A 23,996-nucleotide genomic window follows, 5' to 3' on the forward strand; every position below is an offset into this window, starting at 1 on the left:
TGTAACCATTTTCCCTTGCCTCTTCTATATGAGATAGTTTACCCCATCTCCTCTCATTATATTTCTCTCACACCTCTTAATATCACCTTTTAAGTATCATTCCTTCCTATTAAATTGGTCCTGTGCCCTCTATCTATGTATACTTGTAAACATATATACACACATTCACATATGTATTCATATGCCCATATACCCTTCTATATAGACATATATATATATATATATCAATATCTATCTATCTATCTATATATGTGTATATATATATATTCCCTTCAACTCTTCTCATACTAAGAAAAGTTTCATCAGTTAACAATTATCATTTTTCCATGTAGGAATGTAAATAGTTCAACTTTGATAAGTTTCTTAGGATTTCTTTTCCCTGTTTACCTTCTCTTGCTTCTTGTATCTGAATATCAATTTTTCTATTCAACTCTGTTTTTTTCATCAAGAATGCTTGAAAGTCCTCTATTCCACCGAATGACCATATTTTCCCCTGAAACATGATACTCAGTTTTGCTGGGTGGGTGATTCTTGGTTTTAATCCCAGCTTCTTTGACCTCCGGAATATTACATTCCAAGCCCTTCAATCCCTTAGTGTAGAAGTTGCCAGATCCTGGGTTATCCTGATTGTGTTTCCACAATATTCAAATTGTTTCTCCCTGGCTGCTTGTAATATTTTCTCCTTGATCTGGGAATTTCAGAACCTGGCTATAATATTCCTAGGAGTTTTCTTGTTGGGATCTTTTTCAGGAGGTGATTGGTGGATTCTTTCAAATTCTATTTTGCCCTTTGGTTCTAAAACATCAGGGCAGTTTTCCTTGAGAATTTCTTGAAGGATGATTTCTATGTTCTTTTTTTGATCATGGCTTTCAGGTAGTCCAATAATTTTTAAATTATCTCTCCTGGATCTATTTTCCAGGTTAGTGGTTTTTTCAATGAGATATTTCACATTGCCTTCTATTTTTTCATTTGTTTGGATCTGTTTAATAGTATCTTGATTTCTCATAAAGTCACTAGCTTCCATTTGCTCCAATCTAATTCTGAAGGAATGATTCTCTTCAGTGAGCTTTTGAGATTTTTTTTTCCGTCTGGCAAGTTCAGCTTTTTAAGGCATTCTTCTCCTCATTGCCTTTTTGAGCCTCTTTTGCCATTTGAGTTAGTCTATTTTTTTTTAAAAGCAATTGGGGTTAAGTAACTTGTTACATGGCCAGTTATTTTGTGTGGGTGTTAAGTATCTGAGTCCGTAACCAATGCCAGGTCTCCCGACTCTGGGGCCAGCGCTCTTATTCACTGTGCCACCTGGCTGCCTGAGTTAGTATATTTTTTAAGGTGTTATTTTCTTCACTCAGATTGTTGACTCTCATTTCATAATTGTCTTGCATCGTTCTCATTTATCTTCCCAGTTTTTCCTCCACTTCTTTTATTTGAGTTTCAAAATTCTTCTTAAGGTCCTCTATAGCCTGTAACCAGCTCGTATTTTTTTTTTTAAAGCACCCAATTGCTTTAACCCCAATGTTAAGTAACTTGCTCAAGTTTACATGACCAGTTATTTTGTGTAGGTGCCAAGTATCTGAGGCCAGAACTGATCCCAGGTTTCCTGATGCTGGGGCTGGCACTCTTACTCACTGCGCTACCTGGCTTTTGGTTTAGGAGTTCTGACTTCATTGTCTTCCTTCTGTTCCATGCTTTGATCCTTTTTGTCCCCAAAATAGGAGTCTAATGTTGAATTCCTCTGCTTGCTTTGGCTCCCTTGTTTGCTCATGTTGCCACTCAATTACTTGACTTTTGAGCTTTTTGCCACAGTAGGACTCTGCTACCAGACAGGGGAGCTTCATAGCAAATGCTGGGATTTTCTCAGCTGCTGAAGGTATTAGTTGGGTGCCCTGTCTGGAAGTCTCCAACAAGATCTGGCAAGCTGGTCACACACCCCAGGACCTCCACCCTAGACAGCAATCCAGATCCAAGTAGGTAAAAGCAAGAGCAATTACCCCTTAGACTGGTTGCTTGGTCGCTCTACAATCTGAAGGCCAGGAGGTGAAGCTGCCACGCAGCAGTGGCTGCTTCTTCCTTTAGGGGATAAAGGTCGACTGCACTCCCACTTACTGGGTCCCAAAGTCCAGACTGCACTGACCGTTCACTTTGTCCCTAGCATCTATGTGTTGACAATTCTGGAAACCGCCACAGCTTCTCGTGATCTGAAGTCCCTCCAGCTGGTGGTTGGTCAGGCCCGCACTGGGGCTAAAACCTTAGCCTACTTTCGGCCAGAGTTGGCTCCCAGGGCACTGTGCTGGCTACTCCTTGATGGCCTGCCAGGCTCTCTTTAGTAGGAGGTTAGCTTCTTTGTGTCATTTTGTGGGTTCTGTAGCTCCAAAGTCTGTTCAGTCATCTTTTACATGAATTGGAGGAGGTGAGAGCCAGGAAACTCCCCCTCCCCCGCAAGTCCTGTTTCTACTCTGCCATCTTGACTCCACCCCCCAGTCACTGAACTTCTGTGTGCCTCGCTTTCCTCCTCCATAAAATGAAACTGAGCCAGGTGGTTTCTAAGGTTCCTTCCAGCTCTAAATTCTGATCCTAGGTCCTTCTGAATAGCCTCCTTGCATTGTAGCTGGAAGTGTTATAGCATTTAGACGGAACTACAGAGAGCCATTATTCCATGTAAGTTTGGAAAGAAACTCAATACAGTGACTGAACAGAGGCAGAGTAGATGGGGAAATTGGGAACTTCCTCTTTCTCAGCTCTGGAGGGAAGGCGTACAGTCCGTCATATGTGTGAATGCCTGCTAACGTTTGAGGCACAATTTTTGGCATGGTAGGTCATACAAATGACATACAACACATAGGTTTTTTGTTGTTATTGTTGAGGGAAATGGCAGTGTAGTTAAGGAAGCAAGACATACACAACAAATTTTAGAAAAAATACAGTACAACACACAATCTCCAGATGAGGAGTACTAGGAAAAGAACTGTCTCTTTTTGCCCAGTCTTCTGTGTTTCCATCCCTGTTGTAGACTGGAACCGAGGTCTTAAAAAGTAATACATCCCAGGCCTTGGACAGAAGCAAAGGCTATCTTATTACTTCTAAGTCTCAGAAAGCTTTAGGGGAGAACTTTTCAATTTCCTTGTGGAGTATTGTTATTACTTGCTGTGAGTTAAGGAGACTTCCCCCTTTTAAATTAAAGATGTAATTTTGGAAAATATGGAAGGAGATTTTCTAATAGATCAAAGATGGTTCTTGCTGAGTCTATTTTAGGGAATAAGTCAGCTATGTTGGTAAATGCTTTAATCTTCCAAACCTTCCCCTTTAATTTTTATAACTATTGCAGTGATGAGGTTCCTTCTCCCTCTACTTCTCAGAGATATCTTATACCAAGCAAGGCAGAATCTGCCAGCAACATTTTTCTGGGTTATCTTTTAGTTAAGACTTTGAATATATTAATATTAAGCTGGTGAATGTTAAGTCAGTTAGAGGAAATATATGCCAGAATGGACCTTTACCTCAAGTCTGTTATATGATTTTAAGACCCTAGTGATTGACAGTCATGACACCACTGCTGATAGATTTGGAATTGTCTTTGGCAGTTGCTGTCGTGATTTTCTGTGCTTTAAGGAAAAAGCATGTTCATGGTGGACACTTGATGAAGCCCTCCTCCCCTGCTGCCCTGACTGTTTTGTCCCAGTCTTGGAAAAAGAAGTAGTGAGTTGGATGGTTGCTGGAACTTTCTGGACTTGTTCAGTTGCAGTTGTTGTTACTATTTTTGTTGTCATTCTAGTTTTCATCTGATATTTGATCTGGGCCAATTCACTATTCTAGGATTGTTGTCTTATGTTTAATATTTAGCAGACTATTGTACAAGTGGATAAGATGGCTTCTTTTTTGTATTTGAATAAAAACTATTGAGGATGTCAGTTCAGATTCTGTAGGCTCCCTGAAAGTATCATTGGGACAGTGCCAATAGGATCCAGGACAGTGGGAATGGTATGGACTCCATCCCATTCCCATATGGCTTTGATTTCATCTACTACAGCTCTATATTTTGTATATGTTTCATTCATTCATCTTTCCATTTATTTATACACTCCCTCCCCAATAGAATATAAGACAGAAGTGTTTAATTTTTGGCTTTTTAATCCTAACATCTAACTCAGTATCTGGTATGTAATAGGAGTTTACTAACTAATTCTTGATTTTACATATTTATGTGTATATACATACATATATGCTTATATACATGTATGTGTATATATATGTATATATACACATTCTTTTTTATAGATAATAATAGCTGCTATTTATATCATACTTTAATGATTGTAAAATTTTTTATATATGTTAACTCATTTGATTATTTTTTTTCCTTTGTTTTGGAGGGGGGAGGGCAGGGCAACTGGGGTTAAATGACGTTGCCAAGGTCACACAGCTACTAAGTGTTAATTGTCTGAGGCCAGATTTGAACTCAGGTCCTCCTGACTCCAGGGCTGATGCTCTATTCACTGTGTCACTTAGCTGTCCCTTAACTCATTTGATTCTTGCAATATCTGTGCGGTAGGTGCCATTATTATTTCCATTTTATAGTGACAGTGAGATTAAGGGACTTGCCTAGGGTCACAGGGCTAGTAAGTGTCTGAGAGAGGATTTGAAATCAGGTCCTCTTGACTTCAAGCACTCTCTCCACTTTTCTACCAAGATGAGGAAACGGAATCTCGAGAATGTGAAATGAATGGCCCCTGGTCAGATTCAGAGTTTGAACCTGGGTCTTTGTGGAGCCAGGGTTAGAGCTCTATCTACTATTTCTTATAGGAACTTCAGATTTTAGTATCCCTATTTTATGACTGAGGAAACTGAGGCACAGAGATGAAAATTTGCGTATGGTCATCCAGCTAATGCCAAAGGTAGTATCAGTATTTTAGCCTTCCTGGTTCCAAGTTTAACAATCTTTCTGCTATCCCATACTTTATGAGAAACAGGTAAGAGAACCCTGTAACTGAGCAGGCTTAATGCACAGTGCTGATAAATTTACACATGATTTTTTTCCCCACTATCAGATTATTCTAGCATTTTGTGGCTTGGGAAGACTGTTGCCCCCTTTTGTGGTTATTAAGGAGGCTGTGCACAATCTTTAGCAATGTGAAGACCTAATTTGACCAGGCCTCTGTAGAAAATTGTTCAAGTACTAAAATACCCATGGAGAAAAGAAAAAAGAACTTGGTTCCTCTTGTGGGTTCATAAGCTCATATATTTAGAGTTGGAAGGAGTCTTGAGGTTATGGAGACCAATTCCCTTATTTTACAGAAGCTGAGGCCCAGAGTGGTTAAGTTGCTTGCCCCAGAGTTAGACAGGTAGTATGATAGTAAGTGGCAGAGGTAGCATGTGACCTTAGGGCCTTTGACTGCAAATACAGAGATCTCTGCCCTTCCATTTCCTGCACTAAATGGGGGAGACCCTTTGCTAAGACCCAGTGTGTAAATGAATTTTAGTATAAGAAGCCAAGAATGGAGCCAAATGCTTCTGAAATCCAATGAGTATTTAAAACAGGAAACTTCAGGCTCCCATACTTGTGACACAGTTTGTTCTTAGTCTGAAAAGCTTTTATTTCTGATTTAGGTAAAGAAGAAGCTTACTACCCAACAGTTAGGGTATTCAGAAATGTTGGCGTTGACCGGCCTTGGAAGAATGCAGAGTGCTCTGGGGCTAGGCGTGGGCTTGGGAGCTGGAAGGCACACCTAGCCCAGCTCTCAGGCTGTGTCCACAGTCCCAGGATAAGCTCCCATGAGATGCTAAGGAAGTGGCTGCCATGGTGTGCGGGATAAAAAAAGGTTACTGTTCCTCTGTGGCTCAGGAAACTCTTGGGGTGGGAGGGTGGGTTGTAGGAATAGTCAACTAGACTTGGCAGTACAATGAGAGCTCATTGTAATGGGGATTTTGGCAGGTACTGGCAATGATGTATTTCGTTCTTTCAGAATACAAGTCTATGGTAAGACTATACCCATCTACCAGAGCATTCTTGCAGCTGTGGGTATCCTCCTTCATGGCTAGCCCATCCCACCCCATAAAATGATGGGACTGAGTAGCCACTTATGTAACATGTGTATATAAGCTCCACCTTTGGAGTTGGTGTTATTCCATTTTTGTCATTGTATCTTTAGTACCTAGCACAGTGCCTGGCCACCTAGTAAAGACTTGTTGATTGACTAAGGAATGGATGAATTTAGAGCTAGAAGGGACTTTAGTTTGTGTAAACTTAGTTATGCATCTACTGTAACCCTCTCATTTTTTCCTATCTATCTGTCTGTCTGTCTGTCTATCCATCCATCCATCCATCTAGTTTTCAGTATTTACTTTTATGAGATCTTGAGTTTTAAATTTTCTCCCCCTCCTTCCCCTCTCCTGACCCAAGATGGCTTGCAATCTGATATAGGCCATACATGTATAATCATATTGAATATATTTCCACATCAGTTATGTTGTAAAGAAGAATTAGAACCAAAGGGAAAAATCTTGAGAAAGAAAAAATTTAAAAGAAAGGAAAAATAGTATGCTTCAATCTACATTTAGGCTCTATAATTCTTTCTCTGGATGTGGATAGGATTTTCCATCATGAGTCTTTTGGAATTGTCTTAGATCATTGTATTACTGAGGAGAGCTAAGTCTATCAAAACTGGTCACTGCACAATGTTGCTGTTCCTGTGTACAATGTTTTCCTGGTTCTGCTCACTTCACTTAGCATCAGTTCATATATATCTTTCCAAGTTTTTCTGAAGTCCCTCTGCTCATCATTTCTTATATAACAATAGTATTCCATTATATTTATGTACCACAACTTGTTCAGTCATTCCCCAATTGGTGGATATCCCCTCAATTTCCAATTCTTTGTCCTGACAAAAAGAACTGCAATAAGTATCTTTGTATATGTGAATCCTTTCCCCATTTTTATGATCTCTTTGGGATACAAATCTAGTAGTGGTATTGCTGGATCAAAGGGTATGCTCACTTTTATAGCCCTTTGGGAATAGTTCCAATTTACTTTCTAGAATGGTTGGGTTAGTTCACAACTCCATGAGCAATGCATCAGTGTCCCAGTTTTCCCACATCTTCTCCACCATTTACCATTTTCTTGTTTTGTCATGTTAGCCAATCTTATATGTATGATATATGTACTTCAGAATTGTTTGAATTTGCATTTTTCTAATCAACAGTGATTTAGAGCATTTTTTCATATGACTATAGATAGCTTTGATTTCTTAATAGGAAAACTGTTCATATCTTTTGACCATTTATCAATTGGGAAAGGACTTGTATTCTTATAAAAAAATTTTTTTTAAAGCACTTGGGGTTAAGTAACTTGCTCAATGTTACATAGCCAGTTATTTTTGTGTGGGTGCCAAGTATCTGTGCCAAGTATCTGAGGCTGGAACCGATCCTGGGTCTCCCGACTCTGGGGTCAGCACTCTTACTGAGCCACCTGGCCGCCCCTTAACTTTTACTTACTTTTTTTTTTTTTGCCTTTTTTTCTATTGTTAGTAGAAATAATAGTGTGTGTGTGTGTGTGTGTGTGTGTGTATTTGAGTATTTGATTTTAAAACTTTGAATTCCAGATTCATTCCCTTCCTCCCTTGTCTCCCACCCTTACTGGGAAGATAAGCAGTTCAGTATAGGTTGTACACGTGTGGCTAATGCAAAACAATAACATAGTAGATATATTGTAAAAGACTGACTATATTTCCCTCCCTCCTATCCCACCTCCCACTTGTTCTATTCTCTACTTTGATCCCGTCCCTTTTCAAAAGTGGGTGCTTCCAACTTCCCTACCCCCCAGACAGGCTGGTGCTCTGCCCTCCCTTCCATCATCTCCCCTCCCATCCCCTTCTCCCCTACTCACCTGGAGGGTAAGACACCCTATTTAGTGTGTATTTCATTCCCTCCTCAAGCCAAATTCAATGGGAATAAGGTTGACCCATTCCCTTTTGCCTTCCTATTCTTCCCCTCCATTGTAACCATTTTCCCTTGCCTCTTCTATATGAGATAGTTTACCCCATTCTCTCTCTCCCCATCTCCTCTCATTATATTCCTCTCTCACCTCTTAATTTCACCTTTTAAGTATCATCCCTTCCTGATGAATTGGTCCTGTGCCCTCTATCTATGTATAACTGTAAACATATATATACACACATTCACATATGTATTCATAAGCCCATATACCCTCATATATAGACATATATATATGTGTATATATATATATATATATATATATATTTCAATTCCCTTCAACTACTGAGAAAAGTTTCATCAGTTACAATGATTGTTTTTCCATGTAGGAAAGTAAATAGTTCAACTTTGATTCAACATAAGTTCCTTATGATTTCTTTTCCCTGTTTAGCTTCTCATGCTTCGCTTGCTTCTTGTATCTGAATGTCAAATTTTCTATTCAACTCTGGTTTTTTTAGCAAGAATGCTTGAAAGTCCTCTATTCCACTGAATGACTAGATTTTCCCCTGAAACCTGATACTAAGTTTTGCTGGGTAGGTGACTCTTGGTTTTAATCCCAGCTCCTTTGACCTCCGGAATATCACATTCCAAGCCCTTGTATGCCTCAGTGTAGAAGCTGCCAGATCTTGCGTTATCCTGATTGTGTTTCCACAATATTCAAATTGTTTCTTCCTGGCTGCTTGTAATATTCTCTCCTTAATCTGGGAATTCTGGAACCTGGCTATAACATTCCTAGGAGTTTTCTTGTTGGGATCTTTTTCAGGAGGTGATTGGTGGATTCTTTCAACCTCCATTTTGCCCTCTGGTTCTAAAATATCAGGGCAGTTTTCTTTGAGAACTTCCTGGAGGATGATTTCTAGGTTCTTACTTTCATCATGGCTTTCAGGTAGTCCAATAATTTTTAAATTATCTCTTTTGGATCTATTTTCCAGGTCAGTGGTCTTTCCCATGAGATATTTCACATTGCCTTGTATTCTTTCATTTGTTTGGATCTGTTTAACACCATCTTGATTTCTCATAAAGTCATTAGCTCTCATTTGCTCCAATCTAATTCTGAAGCAATGATTCTCCTCATTGAGCTTTTGGCTTTTAAGTCATTCTTTTCCTCATTGCCTTTTTGAACCTCTTTTGCCATTTGAGTTAGTCTGTTTTTTAAGGTTTGATTTTCCTCAGTCAGGCTGTTGAATCTCTTTTTGTAATTTTCTTGCATCATTCTCCTTTCTCTTCCCAATTTTTCCTCCACTTCTCTTATCTGCTTCTTAAGGTCCTCTATGGCCTGTAAACAGCTCATATTTTCCTTAGAAGCTTTTGGTGCAGGAGTTCTGACTTCACTGTTTTCCTCCTGTTCCATGCTTTGCTCCTTTTTGTCCCCAAAATAGGAGTCTAATGTTGGAATCTTCTGTCTGCTTTGTTTCCTTTGCCTCGTCATGTGACCCCTGGGCTTTTTGCCACAGTAGGACTCTGCCACCAGACAGGGGACTTTCGCTGGGATTTTCTCAGCTGCCGGAGGTATTAGATGGGTGCCCTCTCTGAGATCTCCACACACTCTGGCAAGCTAGACACACACCCCAGGATCTCCACCCTAGACTGCAGTCCAGATCCAAGAAGGTTAAAGCAAGAGCGATTACCCCTCAGACTGGTGCTTGGTTCCCCTACACTCTGTAGGCCAAGAGCTGAAGCTGCCATGTGGCACTGGCTGGCTGTGCCAGAGTCTCAGCGGCTTTGGGGCAAAAGCCACGCACTCCCACTTACTGGGTCCCAAAGTCCAGACTGCAGTGGCTTCTCACTTTGTCCTTCACATCTGTGTGTTGATAATTCTGGAAATGGCCACAGCTGCTGCTGATCTGGGGTCCCTCTGGCCAGCGGCTAGTCAGGCCCACCCTGGGGCTAAAGCCTTGGTGCGGGGCTGGTCTTGGCTCCCTGAGCACTGTGCTGGCCAATTCCTTCCAGCCTGTTGGGCTGTCCTCAGTGGGAAGTTAGCTTCTCTGTGTCATTTTGTGGGTTCTGCAGCTCCAAAGTTTGTTTAGAGTCCCCTTTTACATGGATTGGGGAAGGTGGAAGCGGGAGCCCACTGGAGGTCCTGCTTCTACTCCGACATCTTGTCCCTGCTCCACCCCCCCCCTTTTTTTTAAAGTAATTGGGATTAAGTAACTTGCCCAAGGTTACCCGGCCAGATTTTTTTGTGTGGGTGTTAAGTATATGAGGCTGGAACTGATCCCAGTCCTCCCCACTCCAGGGCCGTTGCTCTTACTCACTGTGCCACCTAGCTATCCTAATATATTCTTATAAATTTGACTCAGTTCTCTATATATTTTAGAAATGAGGCCTTTATCAGAGATACTGGGCATAAAATTTGTTTTTCATTCTACTGCTTCCCTTCTAATCTTGGTTACATTGACTTTGTGCAAAACCTTTTTAATTTAATGTAATTTAAGTTATCTGTTTTGCATTTCATAATGTTCTCTATCTCTTGTTTGGCCATAAATTCTTCCATTCTCCATAGCTCTGACAGGTACACTATTTCTTTGCTAGCCTAATTTGTTTATAGTATCACCTTTTATGTCTAAATCGTACTCATTTTGACTTTATCTTGGTGAACAGTATAAGATATTGCAGCCCTCTCATTTTACAGATGAGAAAACTTAGTGCTGGAGTGCTGAAGTGAGTAACTTGCCCAAGGTCACGCTGGCTGTAAACTTACACATTGATATTTGTACTCAGGTCTTCTGACTTCATATATTCTACATTTTTCACTAGATCAAGTTGTCTCAGAGGACATCATTGTGTTCTTTAGGCCCAAGTAGTTATTAGCCTTTCAGTTTTGCATGGTTAGTTTCTGTCATTTGTATTGTGTCTCTCACTTTGTTGACTCTTTTTTACATTACATTATAGGTACATAGGTATTACATTACATTACATCATAGGTACATAGCTTTAGTACTGGGATAGACCAATAGAGACCACCTTTGGAATACAACCCTCTCATTTTATAGATAAGGAAACTGAGTCACAGAAAGATTAATTGACTTGCCAGATACAGCTAATAAGTATATGAGGTGGGATTTCAACCCAGGTCTTCCTGACTTCAAGTGGAGTGCTCTATCCATATGCCTAAGCCTTTTTAACCAGAATCCCTTTTGGGATCATTAGCATATCTGAGGGATTCAGGTATTCAGTAGAGAGATTAGGGCCCTGGAATGGAACAGTAATTTCTTACAAACCTTTTCTCATTGAATTAAAGAGCAGCACCAAAATATACTGTTGTTAAGCCTGCCCCACCAAACAAACAAACCACTGACAAGTTGTACATTTCAGCTTTCAAAGACCCTCTGTCTGAATGACTTTTCAAACCAGGAAACCAAGTGTGGAGCCAAAGTGTCCTGAAACCCAGCAGCTTGTGGACATTAACCTGAGAAAACAGGACATCCTTTATGCAAGAGAGAGAGAGAGAGAGAGAGAGAGAGAGAGAGAGAGAGAGAGAGCACATTGCTGCATAGGCTAGTACGCTTCTCTGACTTAGACAAAATAAAAGTGTTTTACAAAAACTTGTGATCCTACTTTAAAAAAGTCAGGAAAGGTGAGTCTGCCCTCTGTGGGTCTGGAGACATTCAAATAGGAAGGAAAGGAAGGAGGGAGGTGATAGCAAATTTAGGCTGCAAGAAACCTAATCCTGACTGCTGGAAGGAGAAAGCAGGGCTGGGTGACAGGGCCTTACCAAAAATAGAGTCTGAGCCGGTCCAGGGAAACCCTCTTTATGTATCATTTCATTGGTCTGAAATAGCTGCTTTCGTAGAAGCAACAAGAAAAACTGGTCAAGTTTGTTTTAGCTTGTGTTCTGGTAAACACATATAAGCTGCACAGGTCTTAAAGCAAAGATTTCTTCTGAAAGAGAGTTTCAGAATTTGGCCAGCCCTCAACCTATCCTTGTGTCTTCTCTGAGATTCTCTTAGGCCTCTTCTTCCGAGTGAGTGGTTTGGGGATTATTGGAGGGTTTTTCTCTGTATTTTAAAATTGCTCCTTCTAGGTAATGCTTCATGAGTCTCCTTGCCTTTCTGGAGTGAAAAACTTGTTGGGGTTGGGGACAGAGAAGGGAAAGGGGTGGTTTCTTTATCTTGAAACCAGAGGCTTTTGTTTTAACTTTCCTGTTCTAGAGGAAGAGCTACTTAGACTGGTACCTTTTGGAATGCCAGTGAATCATAGAACAGCCGGGACCTGGGTTGTCAGCAAATACTTTGAAATTCAACTTTAGAGAACTGATCATTTTTCCCAGGCACATGCATTTAAGATTACTCTCATTTCATTTGTACATAAAATTAAGTCAATTAGATTGCATGCTTTATGGTGTTTATGAATAGTATCATTTTCTGCCACTGTAGGAAGCTATTTCCTTTTGAAATTGTGGTTAAATATTCTATGCAGATGAATATGAATTCTGAAACTGACTATGAAAAATGAAGTTGCCATGAACCAAGATGTGGGTTGGAAGGAGCTGGATTTGAAACCTGAAGCCTTGGGTTCAAATCTCAGCTCAGTCATTTGCTGCTTGGGAAGCCTCTGAGCAAGTCACTTTATCTCTGAGCCTCTGTTTCTTCATCTTTACAATAGGGATGGCAATAATAGCCTTTCCTTCACAGAGTTGTTCTGAAGAAAAAAATGAGATAATGAAGGTAAAGTACTTAGCAAACTTTAGTATTATATCAATGTCAGTTATAATTTGCATTATCACTATTGTAATTTCACCTTTCTTTTAAAATTAAATTCACCCTAAATTTAAGCTGAATGTCATAGGAAGAGAGAGATTGGCTTTCAGTTAAAACTTCATGTGAATAAAGAAGCATTTTAGAAAAGAGGTTTCCTATGCATTTTCCAAAGCAAAGAACATTAAGAGGAAGAAGCTGTTTAGTTGTAGGGAATGTTAGGGAAACCACTTGTTTTTTTTAAAGGAGTCTTTATGTTCTTTGGAGATAAAAATAATTTCTTACTCTAGAGGCTTGTGGAACACTTTAGAAAAACAAACAAAGCAACCTCTTCTAAACCCTAAATCCTCTGTTTTGTGTTTAAACTAGAAAATTCATATTTTAAGTTTTATCCCTTTTTCATGATGCAAACCAGGCAAAAATATGGAGAAGGTTGCTTTGGCCCTTAGATGATATCAGTTAATTTGAATCAGGTTCTTGCTGCTTGTGATATTTTGGCAGGAGGCCAAGGCCTTGTCATTTTATGTCATTAATGATATCCCTTTTCCTGTCAGGAGTCAGTTTACTGGACTTTCATTAATTGCCAGCTCAAGAAATTTAGTGCTAGAGGTTTAAAGGGTTGAAGCTGTTAGGCCTGAATCCTGCTGGAATTTCTGAGTCAGGGCATTTGAGTTAATTGAGGAAAATACAGCTCCTCTAATTGACCACAGAAAATTTTTCCCTCTTCTTAAATGTTTCTCCCTCCCACCCTCCGTTATAAACATGTATGGTCTAGCAAAACAAATTACAGGACTGACTGTTAAATAAAAAAAGTCTCAGTCTGCACCCTGAGTATCACCTGTCCCTCTGGAGGTGGGTAGCATGTTTCACCCTGAGGCCTTTGGAATTGAGCTTGTTCATTGTGTTGATCCAAGTCTTTTCAGAATGTTTGTCTTTACAATACTATTGTTATTGCATAGATGATTCTCTGGGTTCCCTTCTTAAATGTTTTATTGATCAACTTTTCTTTTTGTCTGTTACTAGTCTTTCATGAGCTCCCTTCCCCACCATGAATCCTCTTCCTTCCTTATGACAAACAAGTTTAGGCCAAATCCTAAATTTGAGAGAGAAATGACTTTTAATTTGAAGTTGGATCAGAGAAGATTTCATTAAATAAGTGATATCTTAAAGGTAGCCTAAACAAAAGAAAATTTTTCCCAACCAGAATCCATTCCCTGTAGGACTTAACCCTTTTTCCTCTGGAACGCCATCTCTAGGACCTTGGCTTGATTAGTCAGTGCCTCATGTACCTACAGTAAAATGACAGTCCCTAGCCATGTTTTACTTCACCCGCTCAACTATCATCTCAACAGCCCCCCTTTCCAGTTTTGGCATTATAATTAAATCATTACTTCTGTTGCTGCTGGAAAGAGGTCAGTGTACTCCTCAGTCACTTTCCAAACCAGAATGGCCACCGATTCCCTACACCAGTGGTCTCTTCCTGTTAGAATGTAAGCTCCTTGAGGGTAGAGACTGCTTTATATTTGTATTTGTTTCTCCAGAGCTTTGCATAATGCTTGTCTTATAGGAAACAATAAATATTTTTTCATTAATTAATTAGGATTAATTCAGTAGTTTAGATATGAAAGAACCTTGTTCTAGCCAAGACAGGAAAGGCTTGTACAAGGGGTGCGTGTGGACAGCCAGTTTGCTGGGTGATCTTGGGCAAATCACCTTATTTCTTCAGACCTCAATTATAGATTGGAACAGAAGATTCCCAAGGTCTCGCTCTTCTAGTTCTAATACAACCATCATGACCTCTTTCTTTACTAGCTACACATTCTTACCCCCACTCATATACATCTGCCTGACTTGCCTTCCCCTGACTTTGATCCTGACTGTACAGCAGAATGAGCCATTCACATTTACTGAGGAAGAGGGTCATGGTATGTCCCTTTGTCCTGTAATGGTAAGTTGGGGGCCATTTCTAGTCATCCTGATCTATATCTGGCTACTGGACCCGATGACTCCAGAGAAAAGAACATGAGATTGGTGACTTTGTACAGCCCTCCTTCACTTAAATCCAATTCACTTGCAAGTCATGGCATTACCTTTCTTATGCCATGGTCCTCTTCAAGAAAAAAGGACACACAACAACAACAAGGGTAGGTTACTGAGTATGGGGACTGCTTTATCTTATCACCTGGAGGTGCTAATGTCCGTCCATAGAAAGTTTTTGAAGGGATTTGATTTAGGGCAGGAGGGAGATGACAGCGAGTCTGTGGTTGCATCTATTGTCCCTCTCTCCAGTTCCCATTCTCATCTCTTTTCAGCTCTCATAGGACTACAATCTGCTTCTCTACTTATCCAGAATTGCCCAAATTCACCAGCAGTAGAGTGAGCATGGACCCTGCCTAAGACCAGTTTTTTCGCAGGAAAAATCCCCCCATTTGACCCAGGGCTCATTTTCTTAAGCATCAGAGTGATGCTTGATTGATTAATAGATTTCATACTGCTAAGGAAAGGCATGAGTTCACTTTGTATTCTTTCTTTTCTTAAAGCTTACTCGTGCTGAAGTTATGTTCCTGGTATTTGCATTAAAAGGCTTTATATTTCACTTGAGGTATAGCTTTCAAATCTCTTTCAAATAAAAGATTCAGCAATTCAGTAGATGCCCTACCTTGCATGGCAAAATGGTTCCTAACAGGAGCTATTTTGAAGCATTCACAGCATCACTATGATACTTCCTGAAAGGACCTGACTTCCTAGTAGTTGTTTGTTGGAGAAGTCATACATGAAGCCACAGTAATTATCTGCCAAAGGATTGTCCAACTATTTAATCCATTTGTTTATACACATACTATGGAAGGCAGTGTGGTTTAGTGGATAGAAACTCAGGCATGGGGTCACAGAACCTCTCCCAGTAAAACACAAACTTTGGCAAATCCTTCCTCATTGGAATGGTCTCCATTATGGCTCTGGCACCAGACTGGTTGGATTATTCCATACTCCATGTCCTATTCTAGCCTTAAAATATGACATCTTTGATTCCACCATTATGTAACTGTTGTATTCATTTTGTATTCCCTACAGTGCCTAGATGAATGCCTTGTGCATAGCAGGTGTTCAATAAATAGTTGCCTAATATTCCTTCTGATTCGGTGTTCAGGAAATAGTAGGATGATGGTCATTTCTATTCAGTTTGGTTCCTCCTCCTCCTCTCCTCGTAACTCAAAATTTATATAACACCTTCCTTCCATATATCTTGCAAATAATAATGTCCCCATTTTGCAGATGCAGATACTGAGGTTCAGAGAGGTTCATTGACTGGCCCAGGATCATATAGCTGGTAGATATCAGATTTACAAATCCAGATCTTCTGAGACTAAGGCCAGTGCCTTGTCAAAATGATTTTAATTTAAAATTAAAGACACACAGTAACAACAACAACAGCACCAACAGCAACAGCAACAAAACCCAACCTAGCTATCCCCTTCTTCTTCATTGTTAAAGCTTTGCCTTAAGTGACTTTTTTGATATGGGTGGTTTGAATCTCCAGTGAGTTAGAAAAGGTATTATTACATCTGTATTGCATCTTCGGGTTCTTTGCATCTGCCAAAATTGTATCACCTGTTGTGATACTGTCTCATTGGTTTATTGCTTGACTGTGTACTGTTGCTTTCTAAGTGGTAAACTGTTAAACTACAGCTTGAGATTTTTCTTCAGAAGAAGTTGATATGTGTGTTCTGCCCACTTTATCCCAGGATGCTCTCCATGTGGCCTTCCCCAGGGCTAGAACAAGTTTCTTTTGCATCTTGACTATTGGAAAAAACTTGATGTTTGCTATGTGCCAAGTACTGTGCAAACCCTGGGACTACAAATACAAACCTGAAAACTGTCGCTGTCTTCAAGAAACTTGTGTTCTGATAGGGGGAGACAATTCGTACAGGGAGATGGTGGCCATTTTGGTTTGGAGAGTTAGAGGAGGTAAAAGCAGAGCTATTGTGGAGTGACTGACACAATGTGTAAGCAATAGATTGCTGTTAGCTGTTTCTATCAGTGGATCTCTGAACCAGATGGAGCTAAAGTCAACACCACTGGGAGAAAAATGGTGTCACTGTGATTTAGGGTTTGGTGGGGATGTTTTGGCATTTGAGGTTGGGAATGATAGGCAGAACCACAGTGAGGAAAGTGCCCCATGAAGGGCTGGATGGGTTCACATTTTATCATTGTATACAGTTTCCTTGCACTAGCCCTTTACTTAGTGACAGAAATCTTGCCGTAGTAATGACACCAAAACTCTGGCAGCTCGTCTCCCCACAAGATATACTGGTTCTCTTCCCATGGTTTTCTGTGGCTCAGCTGCCTGTCATTTGTCAATAAACCGCTGAGTCATCTGGAATCAATGAAACTTTTAGTTCTGTGTTTCCAGTGAGAATCCAGGATTGCAATGGAGTATTTCCCCAGGTGTAGACTGGTACTTCACCTTGATCATCTTAAGATTGATGCTTGGTCACTGGGACTTAGATGATGCTATCAATCAGTCTGTTTTCTCTTGTAGGTCTTTTTTTTTTTTTAAGTGTGTTCCCTTCCTAGGGACAATCATTAGCTTGTCACAGTTCCTGGATGGTGGTCTCAAGTTGTTCATCTTGTTGAGCTGGAAGAGGTTCCAGAATCCTGGGGGTATATTCTAACACTGACTTCCAGGTGCCTTGTTACTTCCTTAAGCATGGAGACACAAACAAGGTTGAAAATCTCTGACTTTTCTCTCTCCTCATTGCCCCTTTTCACTTTTGAGTGTCTTCCACCCCTTTGCTTGACACATTTTGCATTTATCTCCTCTTTCCTAATCGCCATTGGAGTTTGGGTGCCCCTCCCCCACTCCCATTGCCTCTTGCCAGAATGGTGAAGGAGGCTCCAATTGGCTTCTCTTCTCTTAGTCCCTCTCCTCTCGTCTTCCACTTGGTTTCCAAAGCAGTCTTTCCAAGGCACAGGTCTGCATGCACTGGTCCTTCCTCACTCCTGAAAAGCCTACAGTGGCTTCCTACAACTACCACCATGGTGAAATTGAAGCTCTTTAATCTCCCATTTGAGGTTATCTATAACCTGGTTCTACTTTATTTCTAAGGTTCTACCTTATTATAAAATCACAGAATGTCACAGTTGGAGTGACCTGAAAAAGAATCCCCACTATAATATTCTTAGTTAGTGGGCATCCAGCTTCTGCTTGGAGATCTTGGATGGGAGAGACCCTCTACCCCTCAGAGGCAGCCTTTCTGGTTTTTGATAGCTCTAATTGTTAGGAATATTTTTTTCTTGACATAAAATACAGATTTACTCTTTTGCAGTTTCTACCACTTGACTAAATTCTTTCCTTTAGAGCTAAAAAGAATAAGTCTATTTTTTTTTGTAAAACAGTTCTTCAAATATTTGACTACAGACGTTTCATATTCTTCTTCTTCATTCATGAATTACAAGTTATTCCTATCTTCATTCCTCCTATCCATTTGTTTAAGCTGGCCCCCTTTTCAAGAATGTATGTTTTCTTTCTTTTTCAATTTTATTTTAATTTATTTTTAATTTGTGGAATAAAATAAGCATTTCCATAACATAGTATATATGATACAAAGATGATTATACATGAAACTGTAGCTTTATTATGTACAACCTGCTATTCCTTTTAAATTTTTAATAGTTATCATGTAAATTTCTTTTTTTCCCTTTTTTCTTCTCTCTCCCACCTTACAGATGGTTACCACTAGATACAAATTTGTATACATATACAGAATTATTCTATACATATTTCTATTTACCAGTACTTTCTATGTATGCAGTTAGTGTCTTCCTTCATATGTCCTTTGTATTTAATTCAGGTATTTATAATAGTCAAAAGGACTTATTCACTCAAAGTTCTGAAAACAATACTGCTGTTACCGTATACAACATTTTCTTGGTTCTGCTCATTTTCCTTGTCATTATTTCATGTAAATCTATCTAGTTTTTCTAAGATCAGATTGTATGCCTTCTTCATCTCTGCCTTTTATAATTTTTATCTTTGTTTGAGGGTCATCATAGTCAACAAGCATTTAAGTGCAGCTAGATGGCAGAGTGGATAGAGCACAGTGCTGGGAATCAGGAAGTCTCATCTACATGAGTTCAGATCTGGCATCAGGTACTTAGTAGCTGTGTGACCCTGGGCAAGTCACTTAACCCTGTTTGCCTCAGTTTTCTTATCTGTAAAATGAGCTGGAGAGGGAAATGGCAAACCACTATGATATCTTTGCCAAGAAAACCCCAGATGGGGTCCTGGAAGCGTGGGACATAACTGAAAAAAACAAAAAACAGAAAATGACCACTTGTACCCGGCATTTTGATGAAGTAGGAATATAAATACAAGACAAAAGAGAGATGGTCCCAGCCCTTGAGGAGCTTACATTCTAATGGGGGAAGATTGCTTGTTAAAAGGAAGTTAAAAAAGTGGGGGGAGGGAGGAAGGTACCTGATGAGGGGTTTGATGGAAAAGTCCAGAACCTGGTGAGAAACAAAGAACCGTCCCTGGCGCATTGTGAAGTCCTTCTTAGTCTCCCTCATTGTTAGTGCTGATTTCTGCCTCAAATTACTCTGTATTTCCTAATGTATATATGATGTTTACTCCAGTAGAATAAAAGTTTTTGAAGGCCAGGAATTATTTTTCCTTTTACATCTTCAGCAGCATAGCTCATTGAAGGGCTTCTTACTCTGAGAGTCTGTGAATTTAAAAAGGATTTTTTTATAACTGTATTTCAATATAATTGATTTTCTTTGTAATCCTATGTATTTTATTTTACATATTGAATTGTTCTGAGAAGAGGTCCATAGGCTTCTCTAGACTGTCAAAAGGGTCTTTGACACAGAAAAGACCAAGAACCTCTGGCTTGGTAGATAAGAGGGTCTTTGTGCCAGAAAGAGCTGGGTTAAGTCCTGCCTCTGATACTAGCTGTGTAACCATAAACAAATCATTTAACTTCTCAGTGCTCCAGGCAGCTTTCTAATATTTTGTGGGTTCCAGATATTTGCCAGACTGCATCAATGAAGAGAATTTCCATGCTGGGAACCTTCCCCCCTTGCTTGCCTACCCCTACCCTAATTCTTAGCATTGAGTACAATGTCTTTCATGAAGTAGCTATTTTAATAAATGTTTGATCAGTTAAATAAAACTAGATCCTATGAGTGGGAAATATTCTAGTGTTGTTGGCCTTAAGACTAATAGGAGAATTGGTCAAGGTGAATCAAAACCTGCTCTCTCCTCTTTCATCCATTATTGCAAAATGTTTTATAATTTCACTTAGGTTTGAATCATTCTAGCTGCTAGATAAATCTGTATACTTAGAAAAAAATTTCATCAGGATCATATGGCCATAGACTGGTCTTGTATGAGAAGAAGCTGATATCTAATAGAGATAGGTCATGATAAGTCTGTGGATTTAAAAAAAATCATTCTCTGTTAAAGGAAAAATGTGACCCTCCCTCTCTAGTCTTCTTCATTTTTGGTAATGGAAAAGTACCCCTCTGTTCATCTTTTTCAGCATATCAAGTTGGAAAAACAACAAGTCATTGATTGCTGGTAACAGGTCACCTCATTTTCATTAGACTGTCTTGAGGCTGGAAAGACCCACTGCCCTTGGAACTGACATCATGCAGCCTTCAAAGGCTACATAAAAGTTTGCTGGCCAAGAGTGACCAATGTAAAATAAATTGAAGAAGGTTAAGAGGAAAACTGTGTTAAGAGCTTCTCATAAATGAATACCCATCATAAAAGTATAGCAGTTTCTCCAAATGACAAATTAACTTGGGTCTGTGCCCTGCATTTAAATAATCTGTGGTGGTATAGTTCTGTTGGTATACAAGCCAGAGGTCAGTGCCTAAATCAGGTCAAGGGTTTCTTTTTCATCCAATGAAGAAAAATACACAAGTTCGGTGAGGATTTATGCAGGGCAGTTTCATTTGCTCTTATTTTGCAAATACACTATGTCTAGGATTCAGCCAGTAATGAATGGCATTGAGGAACACCAAGGATCCAGCCCCTGAGCCTCTAGCTAGGGTATTTTGCAAAAGGGGATATTTGTACCTAGAAAATGTATTATAAAAATTCTTGTCCTTGACTCCTATTACCCAATTACATCTACTTCTAGGGGTTTATAGAATAGGAGAGACCACAGAAGGTCTTCATTATAGAAAAGATGAGACAAGCTGGAGAGTGTTCATTGTGGGGTTGTCAGGGTGCTGAAAGGGCTTTGAGTCCTTATCATGTGAAGACAGGCAGAAGAAACCGGGAAATGTTGAGCCTGGAGGAGGGAAGGCTGGTGGAAGGCATAGATCTAGAGCTGAAAGGACTGTTGTGGTGATCTTGGGCAACCCCTTCATTTTATAGAACAGGAAATTGAGGACCAGTCAAATCAATTCAACAAGCATTTATTGAGCACTTGGCTATGTACCAGACACTCTGTTAAAAAAAAGAAAACCAACCCCAGATGGGTTGAGTTGTTCAAGGTCACATGGATAGGTAATAAGTGATAGAACCAGGATTTGAAACTCAGGTCCTGTGACTCTAAGTTCATTGCTTTTTCCATGGTACCTTGTTACTTCATGTATTGAAAGAGCTAGGTAAACTTTGTTGATGTGACCCCAAGAGAGAAAAGCTAGGAGCAAAGGGTAGAAGTTGAAAAGAGAAAGGATGTAAAGAAAAACTACCGAATAATTAGAGCTTTTCAAAAGAGGAACGGACTGCTTTGTGAAAGAGGGGTTTTCCCCTAATTGGGGTCTGCAAGCAAAGGCTGACTGATCACACACTGAGTATCACAGAATTTTAGATTTGCAAGGAACCTTTTGTTGTGGTTTAAACCCAGGTACACTAAAAACTGTTGAGATGGGGGCTTTGCCCACCCAAAAACTGTTGGAATTTCATGATGTATTGTGGTGGAACCATCTCAGAGAATTCAGAGTCAGACCACCTCTAATCCAAGTATAGGTATTTATTGAGATTGACGCCTCTCATGAAGTGGGCTAAGTTCAAAGAGGAACCAGCAACTTTAGAGAAAGCAAGATGGATTTTTATAGGGTAAAGATGCAATTACATAACAGAAATTTACATAGAATAGAGGAATATCATTAATGTTAAAAAGGCAAGAGGAGTTTGTTAAGGGATTAGGTAATGGAGGAGGGATTGGTTAAGGGATTAGGTGATGGAGGAAGGGTCCCATTTATGGTTCAGTGGTTAAACATTCTGGTCATTCTGCTCTCCAACTGGCTAGCTATTGTGGTCCTGTCTGGTTATGACAGATAGTTGGGTATTGTGGTCCTGTCTTGGGCTAGATAGATGATGCGATTGTGATTGAATACAACAACACACCTGTTTCTGTGGGAATGGGTCTGGGGGCAGTAACCAGCTAGAGGCAGTAGCTAGGTTAGTAGCACCATCACTTGGACACACCTACTGTTTCTGTGGGAACTAAGAGTTCAAGGACACACCTGTTGTTCCAGTGAGCAGTGAGGCATATAGGAAGAAGTTAGGATATTGGTGGGGGGGGGGAGGAAGGGGGTACAATGGGCCTGCTGTTCAGTGGGGCCCAGCCAGGCCTATGGTAAAGTTAGAATATTGGGGCTGGGGGCAGCTTTATTAGGATTCCATCACTTTGAGGAGCTGTAATTGAATCCACACCTGAAATAACAACAGCAGCAATGTAATGACAGCAACAATAATAGCTAACATTTATATAACACCTGCTGTGTGCAGGCACTCTGCCAAGTACTTTACAAATATTATCTCATTTGATCCTCAGAACAACTCTGGGAGGTAGGTGCTATTATTATTATTATTCCCATTTCACAGATGAGAAGACTGAGGCTAGCATAGGTTAAGTGACTTGACCAGGATCACACAGCTGGTAAGGGTCTGAGGCTGGATTTGTACTCAGGTCTTCCTAATTGAAGACCGAGTACTCTATCCATTGTGCCACCTACAGTCCTTTCTTTCTTTCTTTTTTTTTTTTTTAAAAGCAATCAGGGTTAAAAGTAACTTGCTCAAGGTTACACGGCCAGTTATTTCTGGGTGTGGTGCTAAGTATCTGCTCCCGGATTTGATCCCCAGGTCAGTCCTGACACTGGAGCCGGTGCTCTTACTCGCTGAGCCACCTGGCTGTCCCTAAGCAATTGGGGTTAAGTAACTTGCTCAAGGTTACATGGCCAGGTGTTTCTGGGTGGGTGCTAAGTGATGGAGCCCAGATTCGATCCCCAGGTCGTCCAGACACTGAAGCCGGTGCTCTTACTCCGCTGTGCTACCTGGCCACCCCCAATCCTTTCTTTCTACAGTATATCTGACAAGTGGCCACTCAACTTTTGGTTAAAGATCTTTAATGAAGGGGAACTTTATATCCCACTTCATTTTTGTTAAGGAACTTTTCCTTTCCTAGTGCACTCAATGATACTTGCTTAAAAGTGCTTGTTGACCAACTAACTTGACACCTAGCTTAAATCTGTCTTTTGAAATATTTACCCACAGTTCCTGTTTCTTCCCTCTGGTGCCAAACCAAACAGGTTGATTCTTTCTTCAATGTGCCAATCCTGTAGACACTTGAAGACAGCTCTTCTTCCCCACCCCCCCAGTCTCCCATTGTTCAGCCCGAACCTGTCTAATTCCTTCATTAGATCCTTGTTTGGCATGAACTTTAGGCGTAACCTCATTTCCCTTCACTGGATGTGCTTGATCTTGTCAGTGTCTTTCCTATAGCATGCCCAGAAATAAATCCACAGCAGTCCAGATGTGGGCTGACCAGGGTAGGGTCCAGCAGGACTCTTCTCTCATCATTTCTGGAAGTCCTGCTTCCTCTCATGCAGCCCAGGATATTGTTAACTCTTTTGGCTTACCAAACTGTTGACTCATATTGAATCTTTAGGATAAAATGCAAAGTCCCCATTGCCTTTAGGATAAAATACGCAAATGTCTCTGTTTGGTATTTAAAGCCCCTCACAGTCTTGCCTCTACCTTACTTTTCTGAGTTTATTATACATTTCTTCCTTCACACAATCAATATTCTGGGCAAAATGGACAACCTGTTGTTTCTCATCCGCAACATTCTGTTGCAAATCCCTGTTTTTCCACAGGCTGTCCCCTATACCTGGAATGCACTCCCTCCTGCCTCTTAGAATCCTGTGTCTTTCTTCAGAGCCTGACTCAAGCACTGTCTCTTCTACATGAGGTCTTTCATGACCCCCCTCCAGCTGTTAGTAACCCCAGTCCCATTACCTTGTATTTGCTATGCATTGATTTGATTATATGGCTGCTTGTCTTCCTCAACCTGC

The 23,996-nt window shown here is 40.2% G+C and overlaps 1 protein-coding gene across 16 annotated transcripts in view; it reads left to right on the top strand.

Moving 5' to 3' along the window:
• Positions 1-23,996, top strand: part of FHIP1A (FHF complex subunit HOOK interacting protein 1A) — a 438,671-nt gene that overhangs the window by 83,547 nt on the left and 331,128 nt on the right. The window contains exon 1 of one of the 16 annotated variants that reach the window (XM_069105526.1): positions 11,778-11,947. The exons of the other annotated variants lie outside the window; for them this stretch is intronic. The gene's annotated coding sequence lies outside the window, so the exon portion shown is untranslated. Of the gene's footprint in view, positions 1-11,777; positions 11,948-23,996 lie in introns of those variants that run through there. 16 annotated transcript variants of the gene reach the window in all.

The sequence above is a fragment of the Petaurus breviceps genome, unplaced genomic scaffold (genome assembly GCF_028583685.1).
Source record: "Petaurus breviceps papuanus isolate PSGF00001 unplaced genomic scaffold, PetGlider_PUasm1.0 76, whole genome shotgun sequence".
NCBI classification, from domain to species: domain Eukaryota; kingdom Metazoa; phylum Chordata; class Mammalia; order Diprotodontia; family Petauridae; genus Petaurus; species Petaurus breviceps.